This window comes from Cornus florida, unplaced genomic scaffold, assembly GCF_030987335.1.
Source record: "Cornus florida cultivar Cherokee Brave unplaced genomic scaffold, ASM3098733v1 CherokeeBrave_3.0.0_Hap2_Chr10, whole genome shotgun sequence".
NCBI lineage: Eukaryota > Viridiplantae > Streptophyta > Magnoliopsida > Cornales > Cornaceae > Cornus > Cornus florida.
Window position 1 is genome coordinate 76,252,942 of NW_026775580.1, and position 11,437 is coordinate 76,264,378.

General features: G+C 33.0%; 1 long non-coding RNA gene across 1 annotated transcript; it reads left to right on the forward strand.

Moving 5' to 3' along the window:
• The first annotated feature begins 7,320 nt into the window (after positions 1–7,320).
• On the forward strand, positions 7,321–9,063 carry LOC132279217 (uncharacterized). Its single transcript, XR_009471249.1, has 2 exons — positions 7,321–8,432; positions 8,695–9,063. It is a non-coding gene; the product is annotated as an uncharacterized LOC132279217 (long non-coding RNA).
• The last annotated feature ends 2,374 nt before the right edge of the window (positions 9,064–11,437 follow it).

Consider the following 11,437-nt stretch of genomic DNA (forward strand, 5'->3'; position numbering starts at 1 on the left):
ATTTTTCACATTTTTAAACATAATGTCAAATAGCATAAAGGTAAAGCATAAGATTCTTGGTCCTTGGCCCATCATATACATGTCAAATATGTCATAAAGGATGCATTTAGGTACTTATTACATATCCCAATAGAAGTTACATGTTTTGACATATTTAACCCAAAATAAAGCAAAATTCATACTATTAAATACATGTAAGAAAATACGCAAAACTCATCAAGCCACAAGGATGTTGTGCATCCCTAAAATATGGTTCTTTACCTGAAAAATGTCTCAAATAACGAGGATGAGTAAATAAGTTACTCGTAGGAAATGAACATGTGTATAACCTAAAGTTTTGCAAGACTTTAAAAGTTGATATAAATCAATCCATGTGATTCATGTCATGTAACGTCTATGTCCAAGGTGAGAATAAAGGATCATCCTAAGCTAAACTAGATTATCCACATCATAAACCACAATAAATAAGCAATTAAACAACATTAAAGCATCAAATGCCAAAAAAACAAAATATAAATTCACAAAGTAAACAACTTGAATTTAAAATACGAAATCAAACAAGTGAAAAGACTAGGACATGCGGTCACAAGATCGGGCAAGTTGTTTTGGGTAATTACGACCCTCAAGGAACTACCTAGTGCTCACTTTGTGACTAAGGAAGACTCTTGTCCCCGTACTAGTACTGAGCCCTAGTCATCACATAAATTATATCTTTACAAGCTTTCCAAAATCAATAAGTAGTGCATAACAAGAATATACACATATACTAAATGTACATAATCAAATACCACACACAACCAAGATGTGGGAACACACAAGACATGCCCTAAGTCCTTAACTATTATGACATGTAGCATAATAGGCCTTGCAAATATCAAATATGCAAATAAATCATAAATTAATTAAATGAAAACTAATCAAACAAAAATTAATTAATTTATATAGATTGCAAAATATCACCAAATGACATGAAATTAACACAGAATAAGTCACATACTATGAATAACTTAAATATCAAATCAAAAGTTTAATTAAGCCACTAAAACACTTAATTAATTTTTAATTAACTTAATTAATTAAAAATCTCTAGATTTCAAAAGTCAATCAAAAATTTCAAAAATAATATATGATGAACTACAAGTCATGGGCTCTCCAAATATCATATTCTTAATTAAATCTAAGCATACTTCAACTATGAAATTAAATCATCATTTAATTAAAATAAAAACCATTTCTAGATCTAATCTTTAAACATTTATATAAGTTCTATAAACCTCAAAAATATGTAAAACACTAAAATTATAAACATGAAACACCCCCTACCTTACTTGAGATGAAAATTTTAAATACCACCAAAATCAAACTCCACAAAATGCGACAAAACTTCGGGGTTTTGGCGAGGACAACAAGGAGAGTAAGAAATCCTCAAGAGACATGACCCAAATCCAAGCTTGAACTCCTAGCCAAAAATCAAAGTGCTACAAATTGAAAACCATTTTGGATAGAAATGACCACGTCGTCGAGGAGATCAAAAAAGTATAAACCGTGAAAATGAAAATCAAAGAGGAAATAGATGAAAAGAGGAAAGAGAAGAGGGAAGCCTCCAAGCTCTAGAAATGGTGGCTGCTGCTACTACTTTAGGAAATAAAAAGTTAGAGATGCTTTCTCTTTCATCCACTAACCCTAAATAGGTCAAAAATGTGTCCCGAATAGTCCGAACGGGCCCCGCCCGGGTCCAAAAAGTGAAATCAGTGAAGACGCGCTCAAATGCCAATGATCGTGAATAAAAAAGTTTTGAAATGGAATTCTAAGGTCAATGGAAGAAACATGGTCGAAAATCGAGTCCCGAACGAAGAGATACGAAAATTTGAAATAAATGAAATAAAAATCCGAAAAATATTCCGGAAGTTCCAGAGTCTATAAAAAGTGAAAATAACCCCATCATGAAGGTTTAAACCCAAAACGAGAAACTTTTCTGAAAACTTTTCATAATTACACAAATGTCCCCCCACTGAATAACTCAAAAAATGAATTTCTCAGAAAGCCCAAAATGAAGTTCCATTCAAAAGATACATTTAAAATAACCTTAAATACAAAATTCATTAAAAGATAATTACGAAAAACACCCTAAGTAAAGAAAATAATTTTGAAGAATCTTTGCATTTATACCCCTACGGATAAAAGTAAACATTTAGCATGATTTTCTACAAAAGTAAAAATGTGGATCATATAGAAATCAAGTAAAATGAATGCATGCAAGGTCGGAATCAAATCCGAGCACGACCCGATAGGTTACGCAAAATGAAAAGGCAGTGAAAAATGATGAGAAAAAAAAAACTCGGAACAAGAAATCAACGGAAAAAAAATATCCGTAAAATTTGAGAGAATGGAAGAGAAGGAAAATGACTGGGTCATTACATGGAGGATGTATCAAATCTCAAGTGATTAGGAAGAGTGTTGCAAGGTTTTGGACTTAGAGTTTTGTCCTTCAAGGTTTTGGTATACCCGGACAAAAGCCTCAATATTTTGAGTGACTTAGGAGTGCTACGTAATTGACGGATTTTAGTAGGACCTAAAAGAATGTTTGAACATTTTAGATTTCAAAGGTTGGGTCATGCTAATGTGGCCAATGTTTGAGGGTTACCCCAATGGTAATTCGTGTGGAGTGTCACATGGGCAAAACTCTCTTGGAACCATAATCTTAGAGTATTCGGTATGGCTCCTCCACTTTTGTAAATACAAAGACAGTAAAATAGCTAGTCCACTTAAGTGGAATGATGTTGATTGGACTAACTATTTAAATTATAATTTAATTTATTAAAAAAAAAAAGAGAGAAGGAAAGAGAAAATGTGGATAGAGAAAGAAATAAGACCCATTGACTAGCCAAAATACCATTACATGTGGCGAGTGTTTTGCTAGCCATTCAGTAAAACCCGTCATGTGAGCCCATACGAGGGTCTTGGCTAGCTACTTCTATTTTTTAGTTTTTTAGTTGAATTATTAAAGTTATATTTATATATTAAGGTGTATTCAAATTTCTCATTATGATATTAAAGCCTCTTAATTTTAGAGTCTCTTCGTACCTCTAATTTAGAAATTATCCAAAATTTAGTTTTATCAATAAAAACATCATTGATAATTATGATCACACCCTTATCAAACCTTATAATAAGTGTGTTCATCAGTTCATTCCATAGTCCTTACGATTTCTATTATACATGCACTTCATTTATCATGTCAATATATACATTTATAAGAAATAATATATATATATATATATATATATATAAACACATTTATGACTCATATTTTTCTAAAATTCCTTCGTATCCTAATGATTGGGTTGCTCCCGTATTCTTGAGAGCTTAACTCGAGCATTTGCACCCCTAACTTTTAATCTAACATTTTTTTGTCCTGCAAAAAAAAAAAATCTAAAACCATAAATGTTACATCTCTTATATACACCTATTATAGACTTTTCCAAGCAACCATTAAATTTAAAGAGTAATGCCAAGAGCTCCCTACTGAGAAGAGCGGAGCTCTTTTTATGTAATCATATAAATTATTTAATACATCTTTCAATTGATTGATCAAAATGGATAACTCATTGGTAGGCCTCTCTTGAGAGGATTACTCGAATTTAAATTACTTTTTTAACAATTAATTGTTTGCTTTAAGTCCTAATGATTAATCTCTCTTGCCTAAAATTTCATAACATAATTGTGATAACTTTTGTATCCTTTATGTGTGGCGTGTTACTTTTTGTCTTGATTCTTAAATTGTTCTTAGTTCATTGCATTTGTCATAATAATATTTCATAACTCGTAATACCTTCATATAAATATATATCGAGAGAAAAAGAGTGGTACCAAAATAGTGCATACCACTGATCAACATTTTATTTGTATAATTCTATTTTTTTTTTTTTAAATCTACTAACCAAGGCACAACGTCATCCTATAAACAATTTTAAATTAGGGTAAAGTACGGCAACACCCCTAAGGTTTGCCAAAAGGACACACAGATACAACTTACCCTATCTTTGGACAAAGACACCTCAAGTTTGATACAGCTACCAAAGATACCCTAATGGTAATGAATTGACAGTTTTGCCTTTTAACTTTTAATTTGAATGTTAAAATGACCTTTCTAACCTCATCCATGCCCATTTTTTTCCTTCTCTCATCTCTTTGTTCTCTCTTCCTCCTTTTGCCGCCCCAACACACACACACACACACACATATATCCACACACACATACACATACATATATACATCCACACACACACACTTAAAAGGCGGCAACGGCGACCGCGAGCCGCCTCTCCTCCACCGTCATTGACGGAACCCTAACAGAGGCATCCAACCACCAAAAACCATCAGGCTGCCGATGTCATCCTCCACCTCTACATCAACGAACCTTTATCCTTCAAATCTGATGAGGTCGACTGGCCGACTCTAGATCCGCGACCCGCCTTCGATTCCATTGACCAGTTTGACGTCCAGATCTACCTCCACTCGGATGTCTAACAAAGATTGTTATTGGTGAGATAATGAATTTGGGTATGTGAGAGATCAGGTTTTATAATTTTGTTTCGATCTGGGTTTTGCAAAGGCGAGGGTGATTTCTAATAGGTGATAGATGGCTTGTAGTGAGAGAAATTTCTGTTTTTTTTTTTTCTTTCTTTCTTTCTTTCTTTGTTGGTCTCTGCAAGGAATCAATGGTTTAATTTTTTTTGTTCATTTTCAATTTCTGTCTCTGCTCATCAATCTGTGTGTTGGAATTTTAAATTGGTTTCCGAATGTGCGTTACCACCAATGTTGGTGGTGTCGGCCAAGAGTTAGTGGTGGAGAGAAAGAGGTGGTGGTGGGGAGGGAATGAGGGATCTTGCTATATTAGAGCTTGGCAACGATGTTGGTGGTTGTGGTGGTGGCGGAGTGAACATCGTGTATATATATGGAGAGAGGGTGGACGATGGGTGGTGGTGGCTGCGCAGTGGACGATGATCTTGACGGCGACGAAATAGGGTCGCGCCATTTGGCAACAACACCCCCTCTGTGGTTGTGTGTGTGTGTGTGTGTGTATATAGAAAGATGAAAAGGGTAATTTGGTTATTTAATTATTTTGATATTTTATAATTAAAATTAATAAAATAGTGAAAGGTAAAGTTGACTTTTCACATGTTTTAAGGCTCTGTTTGGCTTGCAACTCTCATAAGAGGGTGTCATTATCCAAAAATAGGATAAGTTGTATCTGTGTGTCCTTTTAACAAATCTCAAATGGTGTTATTATACTTTACCCTTTAAATTAACTTAAACAACAATGTTACACGGTCTTTAGATGCTACATATTTTAATTGTTCAATATATTTTATAATATATATATAATATTCCTAATTTTAGTAAGATTCTCATATTCTCTTAAATCTAAGCTTCTATAATAATAGATTCCGACCACCAATTCATGCACTTTTCAATGCATCAAGACATTGTTAGGCAAGGAGCTCCAATTTAGCTTGGCTCGGCTCGTTTAAGGTTTTTTTGTTAGACAAATGAGTTGAGATTATATTAAGTTCAATTTTTAGACTCATTTAATAAACAAGTTGATCATGAATGATATTAGACTCTTATATATATTCATCAATATTAGCTCTCGTGAACATAAACTCATAAATATATATATATATATATATATATATATATAGGCTTTTGTAAATTTGCATAAGTTTATCAACAAATCAAAAGGATATGGAATACATGTGAGATATATTTTTGTAAATTGGTATATTTCGGTAACAAAATAAGTCCTAGTCGAGTTTTAATTTCAGTTACCATATCCGACTTGACATCGATTGCGGAATTGGAAGTTTGTTCAGAAGAGGAAAATACCGTTGATCATCAAAAATGAAATAACAACGATTAGGACATCGTTTCTCACTTAGGACACATCGATATACATGGTATATTTTTAAAGATCCAAAAATACAGAATTTCCAAGTTCATATTGGATTTTGTCAAGTGGGAACCGGTACCAAGATTGGGAACTAGTTCCACATGTCCTGACTGCAAAAGAAGTCCAGTTTCCTTATTCTGTTTTATGCCTTTTTCAATACAACTTTCCTTCTAAATCCTATGTACGAAATTTCCTTTATTTTAAGAAGGAATAGGACTTTGGAAACCTCTATATAAACCATGTCATTTACATTGGTTTATTCACGACTTTTACATCATTATTCAGATATTATACAAAGCCTTGGGAAGTTTATTGCTCTCAGAAAATCAAAGTTGATATTTCTGTTGTCTTCTTAGAACATACACATATACACCTAGTTAGGTCAGAGTTGTGGCGTTCAAATCCTAATCGTGGTCATACAGTTGCATCTACAACCATCAAACAAAAACAGATCTTCTTCTACATCATTCAGACGATTGAAGAACAGAGGTAAAATCAATCACACTTTGAAAGGGTTAGAGCATTTGAGAAGTGTTGTCTGATCTACCTGCTACTCTTCTACAAATATCAAGCATAAACCTGAGATCAAGTTACTGTTGGACGGGGAGTCGCAAAGCCAAGAGGATCGTTAGCAGTTGGTGTTTGGTAGAACGATAGGGTTTGAGCCAAAGTCAAAGTTCGATATACTTTGTTTCAAGTATAGTGGATTGGTTTACTTTGAACTGCACAGTCCACGAGATTTTTCTCATAACAGTTGACGTATTTTATCAACTGGGGTTTCCTCGCTAAAATCCTGGTGTCATCTCTAACTTTATATTTTACTTTATTTTATCTGCATGTGATTAACTCTTTAATTGCTAAAATATAAAATAAGTAAAATTAGTAATAATACAGATCTATTTTACAAAACAAATAAAAACTTTCTAAGTATTTTTCACTATACAATCTCAAATTGTTCCTAACTCTGGTATAAACTTGATAAAATATTGACAATTTGAATCCAAATAAATTCAAATTCGACTCAACTCATTTATACAGAATCTCCTTTAAACCAAAAGTTAATGCGACCTTATCGCTAGCTTAAGAGCTATAGGAACACCCTTGTATTTATTTGAATATTTTTATATTGATTGTCTAAACTATTTTATTTTATTTTTGAATTTAAAATGAGAAAATACATGAAACCGAGACCGCAAAGCTAACTGAGTTTGATTCTCATTCTAGTATTTTCTTTTTTTTCCTACTTTTCCATAAATTTAATATACATATATCATTAGGAAGTAGTCTCACATGGGAGTTGGCTGAGAACACATTTATGTAGTAATATAGTTTTTTTTTTTTTTTTTTTGGTTTCCCCTCCTTGTATTATAATTACTCCATACAGCATTTGTCGCTGTGTGTGCATTAAATCCCAGTGATGAAAATCAATAGTCAAGATTACTGTACATGGGGCCAACATTCTTTTTAATCCCATTTAGTTATATTATTCATTGCATCCACACTATTGAGCCAAATGATGATTATGATGAAAAAAGTTGGGAGGTAGAACTAAGAGTTCCCTTAAAAACAAAGCTGTATTTTGTAACCTGGAACTGATTTTGTCTAGTTTTGTCATTTTTTGGTCAGTAAGCAACAAGTTATTCCCTTGTTAGTTAGCTACAATCCCTCTTCTTCACACTTTAATTTGATCTCTCCCTTCCTTGCTCTCTGACAGGGTAGAGAGAGATAGAGAACATGTATATATATATATGTGTGTGTGTGTACAAATATATGCATCAGAAACGAGGGAGAGTTGTTGATGAGTGATGAGTAGGAATTAGTGGGGGGATGAGGTAGGAAAGAAAAGACTGATGGGGGATGATGAAGATTTGTTTCATCAGTAACGAGGGAGGAGGAAAGAATAACTATGATGATTCTTTGATCCTTTCCTTCTAAATATGCCCAAAGGAATGAACCATCCCATCCCATCCCTCTCTCTCTCTCTCTCTCTCTCTCTCTCTCTCTCCCCTTCCTGAGTCCATTATTATCTCTCTCTTCTATATCTAATTAATTACACCCACACCATCCAATTAAAACCTTCTCTCTGTCTCTCTCCTATTTACTGTACAAGCCATCTCATATCTTAAATAGAACCAACTGCCCCTCTCCTTTTTGCAATCTCTCATGTTTGTTACTGGGTCTCTCTCTCTCTCTCTCTCTCTCAGTGTGTAAATGTCTTTCAAAGGTTTCAGTACAAGGATGCTTTTCTATTTCATGGTGGTTTAACAAAGGGTTTCTCACAGAGTTTCTTGGCATTCTGTCCACCTCCTATAACATATATACATATATATATATACCTACCTCTCTCTCTCTCATATATATGGAGGTGGGCATACTGCCAACTGAGCTCTGTTGGTATCTCTTTGTAAAAACCCTCGTGATTTCTCCAAAAACGGCCGTCATGTTTCACTCGCTTGTTGTATACATCATAAGGATGAAGGTAAAAGTCATATCAACTTTATGCTAAGCTTGAAGTGCATATACATACACACACACACACACACACGCTATATACTAGCTTTTTTCATTTTTCTTGTATGATGATTGATGATTTCCTTTATACATGATGATCATAAAGTAGTTGGGCCTTCTGGGTATAGTTCAACTTGATCATCATTCCACCTTCAATTCTATGATTTTGTGATTTAATTTAATTTTCTTTTTGAAAGAAACATTTTCTAAGCACTTTTCTCTTTCTGCAGGGTTTTGATTGCTTGTGTGCCTAACCCATCTATTTCTGGAGTGACAAAGCAACACATCAAACACAAAAGTCTATTTTATTTCTTTTTCTTTGATGTTTACTGGCTGTACATGTGACTGCAAATTCTGAACCCTAGCTCATATATACCTACATATTTTTATTTTTATTTTTTAAAAAAAAAATTAAAAAATTCGTCTGGATCTATCAGAAGAATTACTTGATTTTGCTTTCCGTCCCCTTTTTTCACATTAACAGTACCGTGGGTTTTCTTCTCTGTAATGATCCAAAGTTTGTCCTATTTACCGTCGTGTGTTCTCTCTGTAATGATCCAAAGTTTGTCTTGTATATATATAGACTCTCTTTCTTTTAACTCTCTTATGTTTTTGTATAACATATGCTCTCTTTGTACATGCTTTCTAGAATTTCAAGTTAAGATGGATATGAAGTTTTCTTGTAATTTTACAGAAATTCATGAAGAATCATGGTAAGACACTGTGTGTAGCTAGTTTCTCATAAGACCAAAATGAGGTTTTCATTTCAAGCTCTTGCATGAATCCAAACCTGTTTCCTCACCGATTTTCTATGTGATAAAGTGCGAAATTTACATGATTATTAGGTTAAAATAAAATGAGGTTGAATTTTATTTATTTATTTATTTATTTATTTATTTATGAAAAGGTGAGTAAGATTGAATGTTGATGGTGTTATATGCATGTTTCGATGTCATCATCTATCGGTGTCTATAATTATTATGTATATTTGTTTTGGTGGGGGCAGTTTTGTAATTGGGGGTATGGCTCTTCCGGAATACGTTTCTGATACTACCCTACCCATATACGTAGGCTCATGATTGAAGACTGACAATGGCTTTTAAGAATGTAAATTGCTATCCAGACTCTCCATCGAAGCGCGTGTTTTACATCACTGGTGTGTCATGCTCATCAACGGCAAGAAAGCATAGAAGACAATAATTGAATGGTCAACTGGTGTATCTGATTTTTACGCGTGTCATTGGAGGGGGTGGTGGTCGACACTAAGCGTTTTGGTTTGTTTTCCTCTGCAATGCCATGCAGGCTGCACCGAGTAACTGTGTGTTAGTGCGTGTTCGTTGGGATAAACATTTGAAAAAAAGAGAGCATTCGTTAATTACTTTTTACTATGAGAGAACCCAGAAAGAAGAAAATTAATAATAATTCGACGATCATTTTTTATTTTTTTTGTATTTTTTTGTTTGGCGACTCTTTGTTGTTAATACAAGTCTCAATTGACAATTTTCTCAAACTAGATTTGTATTATTTCCCTTGTAATATCAAAGTATAGTTGGTAATTTAGTTGAAATCATTTTTAAGACTACGAAAGTAAGAGAAATGAAAGAAAAGAGCAGCTGTATAGAAGTGTATTAGTTGTATTTGTTTAGAGGGTAGCCAATGAAATCATCATCATTTTTTTCATTATATACTATATCTTCTACTAAATTTAAATTTCTTTTTATTTAATTTAAATTTTTTAATATATTTTTAATTACTTTATACCATATGAGTTTCTTTGTCACTTATCTTTAACACAAACAACTATTTCTCTTTTCGTATATGCATGGCCTAAATTGAACCAGACTATACCATAAGTTAACTTTTTTATTATATCATTCATATGCTTTAAATCTAATGTTCTGTCACACATTCATTATTTAATGTTCCGTTACACATTCATTATTTTTCTTTTCTACTCAGTGATTCATATTTTTTTAAAATTTATTTGGTATTCATTTATCACAAATTATACTACTAACTTGCCTCCATTTTACCAACCGGACTCTAATTCGTCTTACTACATCACCATTTACCTTCCCATTTTTTTGTAGCATTGATCCAAGATAACGAAAATAATTTTTTTGAGTAATCATTTAATCTTAAAGCGAGATATCTATATTGTCATACTTTTCTGTTTTCTAAATTTTACAACAAAACGAAATATATGCCATGTAAAAGTGTATTATTCGTATTAGTTTTGTCAAAGGGTTGTTGTGTCCTTTTGTGTGTCCTTCGCGAAAAGGATAGAAATAATAAATTAAAAAAATATATAACACTTTTAACTTTATTTTTTTATTTTTTAAAAATGTAAAATGTATAAAAATAATAAAAAAATTCTTACACTTATATATATAAATAAATTATATAGATAAAAAGAGGAGAGAACAAAAATGAAAAGAAATTAAGAGAGAGAGGAGGGTCCATTTTTAAGAACAGTTTTTAAAGAGTATAATTTGAGAAAAAATTGATAGTTTAGCATTTTTTTCATCCAAGGGCAACCTCCATTTAGGGAGTAAGGCCGGTACTACTCAGTCACTTTGGGCTTTAGTAGTTTTATGAAAATTCAATTAAAATGAAACCTAGTTTCAATTTTTTATAAATATAAATTTATTTTAAAACAAAAAATTGAGCTTAAAAGTGTTCTAAAAAAATTGAACCGAAAATCGTTTTCCTTTCTTTGCGAATCAAATTTTCCAGAGGGAACTAGGGAGATGATTTTTGGGGAAAGATTTTGAAGAAAGGTTTACGAAAATCCAGTCACCTAGGAGTTGCTTAGGATCCATGGCGTTAATGGGACCTAGAGGAAACTAGAGAGACTGTCCTAGCGTGGTTGAGCTACTTAGACCCCCAAATGACGCCTTGGAGTTGCCATGTGGTCAGGGATAGTTAGTCAATCCTTCTCTCGTAGCACCATGGAGTTGCCATGGGCCGGGT